At 42.2% G+C, this 14618-nt stretch overlaps 1 long non-coding RNA gene across 1 annotated transcript; it reads left to right on the plus strand.

Moving 5' to 3' along the window:
• Positions 1–9698: 9698 nt before the first annotated feature.
• On the plus strand, positions 9699–11842 carry LOC307041870. The gene is made up of 3 exons (XR_013808917.1): positions 9699–9772; positions 10720–10843; positions 11024–11842. It is a non-coding gene; the product is annotated as an uncharacterized lncRNA (long non-coding RNA).
• Positions 11843–14618: the final 2776 nt, after the last annotated feature.

Here is a 14618-nt window from a genome sequence, read left to right on the forward strand (position 1 = left end):
GACCCAGACTCATCCGACGCCACTCCACCTCCACCTAAGCAACAGCGGCTGGATTTTAACCGAGGGATGGCTAGCTAGGGAAAAGTTGATAAAGCCATTGCACGGTATGTTGTAGAACACATGCAGGCTATTTCTACTATTTCTATTGCTATTTCTTGATCAACAGATTGTATTATTCTCCAATGCAATAACAGTACTGAAATGAAGGCTATAAGGGCATTAATGGGAGCCCCTTTTTTAAGTAACTAATGCGTTACTGTTCACAGTAACGCGTTACTTTTGGGTGTAAGTAATCAGTAAAATAACTGAGTTACTTTTGAAATGAAGTAACTAGTAATGGTAACTAGTTACTGGTTTTCAGTAACTAGCACAACACTGTGTTTACTCATTATGATACTGTGTGTCAGTGCCCGTTACACATTTTTACTAAAACAATTATGCTTTTTTGTATTATTATCTGCCCTCTAGGGTGAGGGTTTGGGTATATTTAGTCAACAAAACATCCTGGTTAAGATGAGTGTATTTTGGTGTCCATGGCTGAACAAAAAAAAGAAAGAAACCAGTGCTGACCGTCGGAAGTGGGACTGTGTCTCAGTCACCTTCTTTGATAAGCCAACCATCCAGCCTGACCTCTTACCTTCCAAGTTATGCAGCGCTATAACAATGTCATGCTCAGCTTTTGGTTCTGAGACACTAGTCATAATTGGATCATATGACCAATAAATCAATGTATACATATGTACATAGTTTCTGTTCTTATGAGCCATGGTGAAGCTCTAAGTCTGTGGAACAGTCCCATATGATCTTTTAAATTCGTAACTCTCGGCTGATCTAAAAATGGCGGATCGTTGAGTGCCGGATTCTGCGTCTTCACAGAGCTGGCGCAACCTAGAACCACACCCATCTGTCACTCAAAGCAGAAGGACATACCCTTAATCATGCTTTACAATAATGAGTGAGCTGAATTCACCTTGGCACAAGTCACTTTACTTTTTAAATCAAAGAAACCAGCTTATTTTTCCAGGCTTGACAGACTGTTTCCTGCACACTATGAAGGAATAGTCCATTGTTTTTTGTGTCAAATTGGTACAATACAATTCTTTATCAGGAAATATTTGTAAAACAAATATCAACACTTAGTTTGAGATACAGCTTATCAAAGACTGATCTTACCTGTTGGAGCCATCATGTATTTTGTGTGTTTTATTTTATCTGCACAAGGTGAATGTAACATGCAGTTCTGACATTGAACACAGGATGGAGCATTCATATGAGAGTGAATTTGGTAATCACCTAGTGAGTCAGGTGGTTGGGACGGGAAGCAAACAGTTTTTGACCTTGTCAAGACAGTGTCGTGGAGCCGAGTCGAGCTGTGAGTTAACGTATTTGTATCAGAGCGTGACTGGCATTCGTATATTGTTCACCGAATGGTAACAGACAGAGCAATGTGGATACCTTCATATGATAAATATATTGAACTTCAAATACATTGATCTGTAGATTCAAAGATATACAGATATGGACCCACCCGAGACAAATAACAAAGTGAGGTAATTTAGTACCGTTTATTATTGCACTACTTTTAAATGCCTGTTGAAAAATGTGGTCATTTTTTGATAATTCCAGCTGTCCATCTCTCCCTTTGGAGTGACACTTTGTTTCCAGCAGAATCTCCACTCACAGCCACAGCATGTCTCAGCTCTGTAATTTGAATGGATCTCCTTGCTAGCGTTTCAAAGCTGACCAAAGTGACTCATATTTCATACTGAAGGAAATGTATAGATTGTCACCTCAGTACTTTTGTTCCACGTTCCCAATCTCTTCAATCCCTCATTGTGGACCAGACACCAGAAGGGGGCAAAACAAAACACCAGGAGCCATTTTGTAATCCTTCACAACTGCCATCCCCAGAACAAATGATGGCTTCAGATAATCAAACAGGAAACACACAAGCCAAGGTGATTGTTTTTGTAATGAAACAATAATGAAACCTCTCCTGCTGGAGTTGTTTCTCAGGAACAAACAGCTGTGAGATGCCTTCAGGCTGCCTTTAGGGGGGCATTTCAAACAGGGCCGCTGGAATCACATCACAAAGCTGGATCTGCCCAGCAGTGCTCTGCTGTCACTCACAGCCAATAACAAAAGGAAGGCAAATGCAATAGTCTTTTACACCAAACTTAACTTTAAGTTAATTAATTACACAATTAATACAAATTAAAACTCAAATTAAACATTTTATATGATTTAATGCTGTAACCCATTATTCATTTCTCTTTATGTTGGCACAGCGTCCCTCCAGCTCTGAGAACAGTGCTCTTTACTTGTGAGCAGGGGCGCCGCCAGGGATTTTGGGCCCCATGAAAAGATATCACATTGGGCCCCACCACCAGGCCCAGGCCACGCCAACCAAGCACAATGCTGTAACCACACCTCCAGAACCCAACCGACTCATTTATGCTTTAAATAACTACCTGTACAGGCTTGCATCTATCTTGTAGTCCAATACTAACTACACAATATTTACTGACACTGAGCGGTGAACATATAACACTGTGCAGACGTGCAACATTCTACTGCCGACGCCAGCTCCCCGTGTCCTGTCGGCGTATTGACCGTCTCAAGTCACCTCTCCAGTTCCCTCTCAAGTCATCTCTAAAGTCTCCTCTCGAGTTCCCTCTCAAGTCACCTCTCGAGTCACCTCTCAAGTCACCTCTCGAGTTCCCTCTCGAGTCACCTCTCGAGTCACTTCTCAAGTCCACTCTTGAGTCTCTTCTCGAGTCACCTCTCCAGTCCCCTCTCAAGTCATCTCTCAAGACACCTCTCGAGTTCCCTCTCGAGTCCCCTTTCAAGATAGTTCTCAAGTCCCCTCTCGAGTCTCACCTCGAGTTCCCTCTCAAGCCACCTCTCAGTTTCCCCCTCGAGTCCCCACTCAAGTTCCCTCTCGAGTTCCCTCTCAAGTCATCTATCAAGTCTCCTCCCGAGTTCCCTCTCAAGTCTCCTCTTGAGTTCCCTCTCAAGTCAACTCTCGATTTACCTCTCGAGTCACCTCTCAAGGCCCCTCTCGAGCCTCCTCTTGAATTCCCTCTCAAGCCACCTCTCAGTTTCCCCCTCGAGTCCCCGCTCAAGTTCCCTCTCGAGTCCGCTCTCAAGTCATCTCTCAAGTCTCCTCTCGAGTTCCCTCTCAAGTCACCTCTCGAGAGCCCTCTCAAGTCTGTTCTGCCAGGGGTCCTGCCAACCCTATGCCCTGTGCCGTTGGAGGCCCCGCCGACTACTCTTCTGCCGGGGGTCCTGCCAGCCCTATGTCCTGTGCCGTTGGAGGCCCAGCTGACACCTGTTTCGTCGAGGGTCCTGCCAACTCCATGTCCTGTCCTGTTGGGGATCCCGCCGACTGCTCTTCTGCCGGGGGTCCTGCCAACCCTATGTCCTGTTCCGTCCAGGGTCTCGTCTGCGACTGGCCCACCGGGGGTTCCGCCGGCTCCTGCCCATCCTTGTGCCCGGCCTCCTGAGTTCCGAGCGGCTTTCGCCCTAGAGCCCGGTCTCCTGAGTTCCCCAGCCGAGGACCCCACTATGAACTCTGCTTTGCCCCCGGGCCGTCCGCCCGAGGACTCCATCATGAACTCTGCCTTGCCCCCGGGTCGTCCACCCGAGGACTCGGCCATGGACTCTGCCTTGCCCCCGGGCCGTCCGCACGAGGACTCCACCATGAACTCTGCTTTGCCCCCGTGCTTCTGGGTTGTCGTCCCGGACCCGTCCTCTGGACCCCCCACCCACCCTTTTTGGAATTTCGATTTTTTGTTTGTACGTCTGGAATCCGTCCCTTGAGGGGGGGTTCTGTCACGATTCTTGTGTTGTGTCACGTTTTTAGTTTTATGTGTCTGGTAGTGGGTGTTTTGCTTTTCTCCTTGTCATGTTTTCCTCCCTGTGTATTGTCTGGTCTTTTCCCTGTGTTTTGCTGTCTGTCATTAGTTTCCCTGGTGTGTCTAATTTCCTGATTGTTTTCACCTGTCACCCCTTCTGTGTCTCCTGTGCTCATCAGTGTCAGCCCCGCCCCTGATTGTTCCCACCTTTGTCTTGTTACCCTGTGTTTAAATTCCCCTGTCTCCCAGTGTTCAGTATCAGTTCGTTTTTGTCTTTGGTCATGGTTAGGTCTATGCTTTGTGTCTATGGTCATGGTCAGATCTATGCTCCTCGTCTTTTTCCTTGGTCAGGTCTATGCTCTTTTGTAAATTGTGAAAAGTTTTGTTCCTCACCACGTGAGCGATTTAATTTTTTGTTCTCATTTTTTGTCATGTCATCCTGAGATTAGTTAGTGACCATTTGTTGCTGTATTTTTGGAAAATAAAGTATCCTACCAATACTTTACCTCTGTCTCCCGGGTCGTGCAATTGGGTCCTACCTCCTAAGTGTCTGAGTTCTAAACAACTTTCTTCAGAACAGAGAGAAGTAAACTTTAGACAAACTGCTCCCATCTCGACATTTTACACACAAAACCAAAAAAACAACATATATCAGTTCATTGGGGTTCCCTGATGCTCACGGTCTGGTATTTTTTTTTTAGAGCCATAGTTTCTGAACAGGTGGCAAAATTGTCAGATATAATCCTCAATGCATTCTTAATGGCACTCAGTGCTGCAGTTGATAAAGTCGTCACCATGGTAACCTCTGATCTCTGGGTTTACACACACAGGTGTTTGTAAACATTCATTCACTACTACTTACATTTAATATCTTTATTTAACTCCTTCAGCCTAATTTCAGCTGCAGGAACCATTCAAATATCAAATATTCAGCCTTTTCAGCACATGATGGGAAATGTTCAACTTTTTCAAAATAAGTTATACTTTTTAAAATATTCAGCTTTTTAAAGTATTTTTTTAACATGGAAGTCATTGCAATGCATTTGAGCTGTAACAATTAAAACACACACACACACACACACACACACACACACACACACACACACACACACACACACACACACACACACACACACACACACACACACACACACACACACACACACACACACACACACACACACACACACACACACACACACACACACACACACACACACACACACTCTCTCTCTCACACTATTACGTTCCCTTCTGAGCTAGGGGAATAAAAGGGAAGCAACACAACCAGATTGGTATTGGTATAATTATAAGTGGTTTTAATGCACAACAGGTGAACAAAATGGCAGGCAAGCAGCCTGAAACAAACAAAAGAGCCAAAAGGGCACAGGTTGACAAATAACCAAACAAAAGGAGGACTCTAAGAAAGGAGTCTAAAGACATACAGGGAAAAGGGAAAAGTTTGATTATTAACTTAATAATCAAACTGCTCTTTATTAGTCACATTAATAATTTAATAAGCAATTTTCCCTCTGCTGGTAAAGTAACGTGTTTTTTTTCTATTTTAAGAGGGATCAGTAAGGAAATGCTACCGTGAAGGAGTTTAATTGATAAGATCCCTGATGTTAAGGTGACCAGAAAGTTTATTTCCACTGTGTACAACATGTTTGAAGGGACCCACAATCTATCTTTATGCAAGGGAAAATGTGCAGCGAGGCGGTCTCTATGGGGAAAAGAACACCTGAATCTAGATCCCTCTGCAGGTGGTATTGTAACTATATGTTGATGCTAATACTTTTGTACTTTTACTTGAGTAACATTTTGAATGCAGGACTTTTTATTGTAACCGAGTATTCCTACACTCTGGTACTTTTACTCAAGTGCAAGACCTGAACTTCTCCCACCTTTGACAATAAATCCTGAGTGGTTGCCAAAAAAAACCTTGTTCTGAAGTTTATTTTGTTCTGGTTCTGGTTCTGCTGGACCCTGGATTCTGATCGATGTCATTACATTTGGTGAAAATCACATAAGGAGTTGTTTAAGACTCGTTTTGTCAAAGTGTAGGACTTGGACTTGACTTGAACTTGCCCATCCTGACTTGAGACTTGACTCGGACTTGCAAAACAATGACTTGGTCCCACCTCTGCCTGTGTCTAATGAAAGGAACCTAAATACAAGGGGAATAGTTGTTAAAACCTAAAAACTCAACAAATATAGTAGATATCAATGAAATAATTTAAAGCAGCCACTTACAAAGAAATACACATAGCTTGGCATATCAATCATCGTGTTAGCATTATAACTGTGAGAGGAGATCTGTGTCAAATCGCAATTTTTTCTCAAATACAGTATACTCACATTTTATAAACATGGGGAACAACCTACAATAAGAGAATGTAATATTTGCTGTATATGTAGCAATTAACAAATATTGACTTAGAAGTGAACAATAATAATTATTTTTTAAATGCAGGAGAACCAATATGAATTTCAGTTGAGCAACATTTGAGTTATTTCACAATAATGATGAATCTCATTCTCCTTGAGCTACCTGCAACTGTTGTTGATAGAAAGGGAAGCTAGGCTGTGCTCTGGCAGTGGCTTGGACAGATTGAAATACAATCTCAGTTATAGTGGAGTTTCTGTGGTCTTATGTTAATCCTCAACCTATAGACAAGTGCATTATTAGAGCCCTTACACCCATCTTTGGTTTGCACAAAGCCCCGGTGTGATCTTGTTGAGGGGGGGATTTGGAGCAGGGGGTTTGTTATCCCGGATGATTCTGTGCAGGTTTTGTTTTCTTTCCTCTGCTCTTTCCTTCTTGTGTGTGTCGTGTTCCCAGTGCTGAGATGTCACAGCCCGTCTCTCCAGTTTCTTTTTCTTTTTTCTCTCCGGGCTGCGGATTGGTTCAGGTTGGCTTAAGACCGTCTAATCCTAGATGACAGTTAAGTAATTATTGTGGAGGCAGGCTTTGCCCAAGACACTGGGTATTGAATGAGGCTGTGGAGGCTATTGACAGGACGTGGGGGAATTCTGTTTTTCCACAGTGTGAGCTTTGGTAGCATGAGAAATTGGACACTTCAGGCTTATTCCACCTTGGCCAGTTTAGAGTGGGCCATTTGTTGTGGATCAAGTATTGCACAAAGTGGTTGGTTATACTGTATGTACTGCTTTCTCTCCATATAAAACGATACAAAAATACTGCTTTGGGTGAATAAAAACTATGACAGTGATATGTGTGGATAATCTGCATTAAAGGGGACGTTGTTACTGGATAGACACATTGCTGTAGAATTGAATAAAAATGTGCAACTTAAAATGGAACTCCTTCAGCACCATTACATTTAGATTGGAAAGCGAGGAATTGGTTTGTCATTGTCTCATGCTGCCATAACAACAATACAAACCTCATTAGGGGTTGTTTGAATTCGAATAAGCTTGTATGTTGTAAAGAACACCAATAATCCAGTGGGCATGCAGAATATGGAATATGTCAGATACATAATATAGATGTGATGAGGTTATGTTAGACCTAGCTGGTGCCTGTGAGTTTCCATAGGTTCTGTTTGGACCCAGTTTGTTCTGTAGCTGCTCCCACAGCGGTGAATATGCATGATTTAATGTTTCAGATGCGAAATCTGACTGACTAAATAAACGGAGCTAGTACCCTGTATTAAACATCTGCATCATGTCAATACAATATGAATATTTAGATATAACTTATTCAATCTAAATACATATAAAAGGGTCACATTATTCTCTATAACCAGCAGCTCCCAGACCAAAATTGACAGATCTTCATGTCAGTTTATGGTGCGAATATGGAGAAGTGCGTGCATAATTTCAAGCACTGCATCTCTTCCTAATATGATTATTTATCCTCCGCTTTTGTCTGCATTTCAAGTCGGTGATATTTCAATTATGAATATCAACAGAGGGCATATTATTGGGGTATTTCCAGGACTGTCTCAGAAAATTAGAATATTGTGATAAAGTTCTTTATTTTCTGTAATGCAATTAAAAAACAAAAATGTCATACATTCTGGATTCATTACAAATCAACTGAAATATTGCAAGCCTTTTATTATTTTAATATTGCTGATTATGGCATACAGCTTAAGAAAACTCAAATATCCTATCTCTAAATATTAGAATATCATGAAAAAGTATACTAATAGGGTGTTCAACGAATCACTTGAATCGTCTAATTAACTCGAAACACCTGCAAGGGTTTCCTGAGCCTTGAAAAACACTCAGCTTGGTTCAGTAAACTAAATCACAAGTATGGGGAAGACTGCTGATCTGACTGCTGTCCAGAGGACCGTCATTGACACCCTCCATCAGGAGGGTAAGACACAAAAAGAAATTTCTCAAAGAGCAAGCTGTTCACAGAGTGCAGTTTCAAAGCACATCCACAAAAAGTCTGTTGGAAGGGGGAAATGTGGCAGGAAACGCTGCACAACCAAGAGAGATGACCGCAGCCTTAACAGCATTGTGAAGAAGAGTCGCTTCCAGAATTTGGGGGAGCTTCAAAGACAGTGGACTGAAGCTGGAGTCCAGGTATCAAAAGTCACTGTTCACAGACGTGTCCGGGAAATGGGCTACAATAGCCGTATTCCCATGGTCAAGCCACTTCTGAACTCAAGACAACGGAAGAGGCGTCTGACTTGGGCTGAGGAAAAGAAGCACTGGACAGTTGCACAGTGGTCCAAAGTCCTCTTTTCAGACGAAAGCAAGTTTTGTATTTCATTTGGAAGTCAAGGCGCCAGAGTCTGGAGAAAGGCTGGAGAGGAGCAAAATCCAAGTTGCTTGAAATCCAGTGTGAAGTTCCCACAGTCAGCGATGGTTTGGGGAGCCATGTCAGCTGCTGGTGTTGGTCCACTGTGTTTCATCAAGCCCAGAGTAAATGCAGCTGTGTACCAAGATATTTTAGAGCACTACATGCTTCCGTCTGCTGAAAAGCTCTATGGAGATGAGGAATTCATTTTCCAGCATGATCTGGCACCTGCCCACAGTGCCAAAACCACCAGTAACTGGTGTACTGACCATGGCATTACTGTCCTCGATTGGCCTGCAAATTCCCCTGACCTGAACCCCATAGAGAATATGTGGGGTATTGTGAAGAAGAAGCTGAAAGACACCAGACCCAACAATGCTAATGAGCTAAAGGCCGCTATTGAAGCATCCTGGGCATCCATAACACCTCAGCAATGCCACAGGCTGATTGCCTCCATGCCACGCCGCATTGATGCAGTAATCCGTGCAAAAGTATTCCCAACCAAGTACTGATTGCATTAATGGACATTTTCAAATGTTTGATTGTGTTTTGCTGTTATAAATCTTTTTTTTTTACTTGGTCTGAGGAACTATTCTAATTTTTTGAGATAGGATTTTTGAGTTTTCTTAAGCTGTATGCCATAATCAGCAATATTAAAATAATAAAAGGCTTGCAATATTTCAGTTGATTTGTAATGAATCCAGAATGTATGACATTTTTGTTTTTTTAATTGCATTACAGAAAATAAAGAACTTTATCACAATATTCTAATTTTCTGAGACAGTCCTGTATAATGGGGATGCATAACACCACGCTCACTTATCCTTGTGTTGAGCTAAAGGGTCTCTCCATATCATATATCATATATATGTCTGTAGGCACTTGGTGTTGTGCACCAACAGAAATGTTGACATAGTCACATTTTATGTTGGTTTTTGGTTGTTTTGTTTTGTCACTCACCGTTTACCCAGCGCCGTATAGACTGAGAGTTACGTCATCTCCGTTAACTCCAATGGACCACTTTTTTACAGCAATGGCGGATCGTGGAGCCTCTCAATCGTTCCCCGGAAGTTAGCGCCAAGGCTAGCAGAGCTGTAGAGTTGCAGCATAATAGACCGTTCGTGACGGACTTTTAAAGGTAAGAAGAAGTTTAAAGATTTATATTGCGGATATTATCAGTACATCTGATTCAAATTAACATGTGTATTAAAGGATGTCAGTGGATTATCCCTAAATTAGTAGATTTAGGGAACGTTTACAGATAACAGATAAAGCTAGGATAACGGATCAAGTTAGCAACACACGTTGAACAGCCGTTTAATTGTAAATTCCGTTCTCTTAATGTCATTTCGTCCAACGTTGTTGAATTAGAGAAGAGGGGCTTCTAAACGGGATTGTATGCGGGGGTGGAGGGAGTTAAATATTAGATAAATATAACTTTGATGCGTGTAAGAGTGAGTGTTTTTAGCAGAGCCATATTGTGTCCTTGTGATTATGTTGATTATTACCTGTCTGTATAGTGTTGCAGCTCAGCTGATTTTGGATTGATGGACTTAAGTGAGAGTGAAAACACAAGGTAAGTTTAATACTACTGTTTTATATAAGTAAGCATACTTAACATGTATTCTATCACTGTATTATATAAGTAATCTTGTCAGTAACCTACTTTATGGCAGGTGGAGGGGCAGTGATGTTACAGGTGGAGGAGCAAAACTGCAAGACTGCAAACTCACAAGACAGAGAAATCAAAGTTTGTTCTCCAGAGAAGAGGTTGATTTCACTTCATTTATTTCCTATTTTCTAAAGATGTGGAAATGGCAAAAAAACTAACTTGAGAGCTGTAACCAAGACAACTGTAACAACATGAGTAGAGAGCTACCAAGGTTTTTCAAGTCCCTCTCTTACTCCATTTTGCCAACCCAAACTTCCAGGTACATGACGGGACACCTTGCTTGTTTTTGTTGTTTGCGCTCTTCTGGCTGGGTGGTGGCAGTTGGAGGGCAGTGATGTTTGCAGGTGGAGGGGCAGTGATGTTAGCTGTTACACACCAGGCTCAAACTTAACACATTGCATCCTTCTTTGCAGTGTCCTTATTCCTGGAAGGGGAATCTGCAATTCCTGCAGAGTTTTGTAACCCGTTGGTCCGCACGCAAAACACATTTTTAAAGCCTTCTTAATTGTCTCATTGCTCCATTTCATCCCCTTTGTGGTGAGTCTGCCTAATGCCTTAAGTTGGTCTTTTGAAAACGTTTTCTTATATTCGTTGTCCCTAATTTTCATTGTTTTCCTGAGAGCTGAATTGTCCTTCCTGATTTTTCTTAGTGCAGACTTTGCTTTTTTGGTGATTCCTTCTTGGCTCTTTAATTTTCTCTTTAATTCTTTTTAATAGATCTGTTTGACTGGCTGCTGGTTCCCTCGTATGCTGACTGGCTGCTGGTTGCCTCGTATGCTGACTGGCTGCTGGTTCCCTCGTATGCTGACTGGCTGCTGGCTGAGTGGGTGGTGTCCACCCTCCCTGTCTCTCCTCACTAGCCATGTCCTCTCTTTCTTCACCCTCACTTTCCTTTCTCTCAGTCTCCTCATCCCTTCTTCCCTCAATCTTTGAGACTAATGTAAGTAGAAGACATGGCACTGTAGATTTTCGAACACTTAAAATATTATACCACTTACAAATAAGTAATATGACTTTTGTTACTAAGAGTTCATACTTATTATACCTGTGTCACCTTTCACACTATAGCTGTGATCATGAGCTATGGGCTTTGTAGATACAGGTCCCGGGGTGAATCGTGGTGCAGGGGCCCTTCTCTTTTTGACCACAGGGCGATGCACGAAGATGGTGGGTATAGCCTCTGCTCTCAGCCTAGTCTTGCCCTTTTTTGTCTTGACAAACTGGTCTGCATCAAAATGTGCCTGCGGAGTGACTTGAGGTTACTTCACACACAGAACAACTCAGTTTTGTCTGCCCACATACATATTCCATAGTGGTTGAATACACGGTATTAGGAAACACTTTATACTTACTGGACATGTTATACTCATTACATACTGTATATAAAATATGACCAAGAATGTGAGACAACTTTATAGAAATTCATATCACATCTGTTACTGATGCCATTTGTCATACTTTGTTAAACTCACAAATAATAAAGTTCCATAACTTCAGTTGGGAACAAAGACCACACCCTATCTCCCCAAGGCAATTTCCCATCCAATAGGTGTGCTATATAGGTGTGTATAACCCTTTCTCCTGTCTGTTACTCCCTCTTTCAGCACAATAACCAGAGGGGGATTCAATGGAGCCTGAATACCTGCACTGAGACCCTCACCCTGCACCCTGAGTCTCAACTCTCAGTGTTTTTCAAGCCTTTCCCTGTTTTTTTGTATTAAACAAAACATTAAGCTTTCCCAATGGTGTGGTTTTCGTTTTGTGAAAAAGTGCAAATGCAGTGTTTGTATATAATAACCTCACATATTGTTTTGCTGTTGGTTCTGAAATTGCTCCTGCTGACTTGAGCCAGCCATTTTTTCCTCCGCTCAGTGTCAGTGGAGAAGCCGTACATTCGTACTCCTTTCTCGGAGCGATTTGAGCATCCCCAGGCAGCACAGCAAACCATGGTGGCGACTAGGAGGCATCACAGAAAACCAGGACAACACGGAGGAAAAGGCACAGACAAACTGCATGATATGCTATTCAATGTTTATTGAATTCCATGTATTTGCAATGGATGTTCCTAAAACAACACATTTAACATCATCATCATGCTGCTGCTGCTGCTGTTGCTGCTGCTAGTCCTTTGATAGTCACCTGTCGGTCTCCTGTCTTTTCTGAAAGCCATAAAGATGACATTAATCATTTAGATAACTTGTGTCCTCAATTACCATGGGATTACTGAAACTACCATGAATTTAAGAAAATGGTAGAAATGAATCTAATCTGAATTTTGAAGCATTCCTTTAGATCCCCTCCCTCTAAATATATCAATAAACATTAGAAAGCGATGCTCCTGACTACCATACAAGTTTAAGAAGATAATATTGGTTTTAAAGAATTCAAAGCTATAAACAGCAACAGGCTCTTTAACCAAGGCACTGTTAGCCTAACATGTAAACTAGTTGTTCACACTAATCCTAATATTATCACTTAATATTAGCAAATTCTATTTTATTTTAAAAAACATATTGATGTAAATACACACACATATCGATTTGATGTATAAATATTACAAATCAAAACCTTTATTCACTAATAATTACCAAAAATCGTAGTTATATCTCCTGTTATCAATGCATTCACATTGCCCGCCATGAACTTCCGGGGAACAATCCTCGTCTGCATGAACCACGTGACGATAACCGTTTTTGGACTTCCGCTGTCGTAACTCTTCTATCTATATGGCGCTGCGTTTACCCAGTCATTCCAGGCTCCCTGATTGTCTACCTTGTGCGTGTCTCCCGCGCTCATCAGCACCAGCCCCGCCCCTGATTGTTTCCACCTGTGTCTTGTTGTCGTGTGTTTAAATTCCCCAGTCTCCCAGTGTTCCTTGTCAGTTTGTCTTGTCTCATGCCTAGGTCAGATCTATGCTCTCCTTGTTGTCAAGATATTTTGTTCCTCACTACGTAAGCGATTTTCCTTTGTTCTCTTTTGTCATCTATTAGGATATTCCTTGTACTTGCGTCCAGGAGAGAAACTTAAAATAAAGAGACAAATGGAGTCTCTGAGAAGGTTCAAATGGGTACTTTAATTAAGTAACGTGGTAATAGAACAAGCAAAAGGTAAAGAAGAGACAATAGCCGGTGTTGTCTTGGTGTGGCAGCTGCGGAGTAAGAAGAGAGCCAGCTGTGCTCACCCGCCGCCTTATATCCTCTCTTGTGCTGTGGAGGAGGGGGCCGGCCGCCTCAGTCTTCAATGTCCGACATCGAGTAAAACAGAGGATTTCGACATTTTACATTCAATGCTTACATCCACACGCCTTTTCTCCTCCTTATCTCTTTCATAACTTTGTATTTAATACTTTACAATGGCTTCAATAGCCACTTTAATAATACTGTACGGTCGCCCCGGATGTCGTCATGAAGGATTTTCAGAATAAAAGCTTGGCATTAAAGTTGTGCAAGAACTTCCGTTTTTTTCAGAATAAAATAGCTTTTAAGCTGACGGTATGTTTAAACTAAATATAGCCATAAAACATTGATTTTAATTTCTAACAGATCTCATCGAGAGATTTTAAAGTGATTATTTGTGTTCACCTATTGAAAATAAAGTATTTTACAAATACTTTACCTCTGTCTCCTGGGTCATGCAATTGGGTCCTATACCCTGAGATTCTGAGTTCGTAACATAACTAACTGACCATTATGGACTCAGCCGACCCAAGAACACTTCACGCCGCCCTGTCAGCCCAAGGCGTGAAGATTTTTCACCACGAGGAACAGCTGGGCATAGCCAACCAGGGAATAAAAGAGCTGGGAGGACGCCAGGCAGAGTTTCAGGAAGTCATCTCAATGCAGATGCAACAACTGACTGCACAGATTAATCAATTATTCACTCACCTACAGACTGCTCCTCCGGTGACGTCATCCACAGCTGGGGGTTTCCTTGTCGAGAATCCTGCTGACACAGTCAACCCAAACCAGGCTTTTTCTTCCTCTTTACGACTGGCTCTTCCGGAGAGATTTTCCGGAGATTCCATGAACTGCAGAGCTTTTCTGGTACAGTGCGATCTGCACTTTCAACACAACCCAGGAGCCTTTTCGTCTGACCATGGTAAAGTGGCTTTTAGCGTGTATCACTTAACGGGAAGAGCTGCAGCCTGGGCTACTGCAGAATGGTCTAGAGACACTGAGTTATGTTACTCGCTGGCCGATTTCATAGACACTATGAGTCGCATTTTTGATCACTCGTCACCTGCGAGGAATTATGATGTGGGAAACAAGGCACTGTTAGCCGTAAAAGCTGCCCTTGAGGAATGGAGACACTG

This window comes from Notothenia rossii (genome assembly GCF_949606895.1).
Source record: "Notothenia rossii genome assembly, chromosome: 5".
Classification (NCBI taxonomy): domain Eukaryota; kingdom Metazoa; phylum Chordata; class Actinopteri; order Perciformes; family Nototheniidae; genus Notothenia; species Notothenia rossii.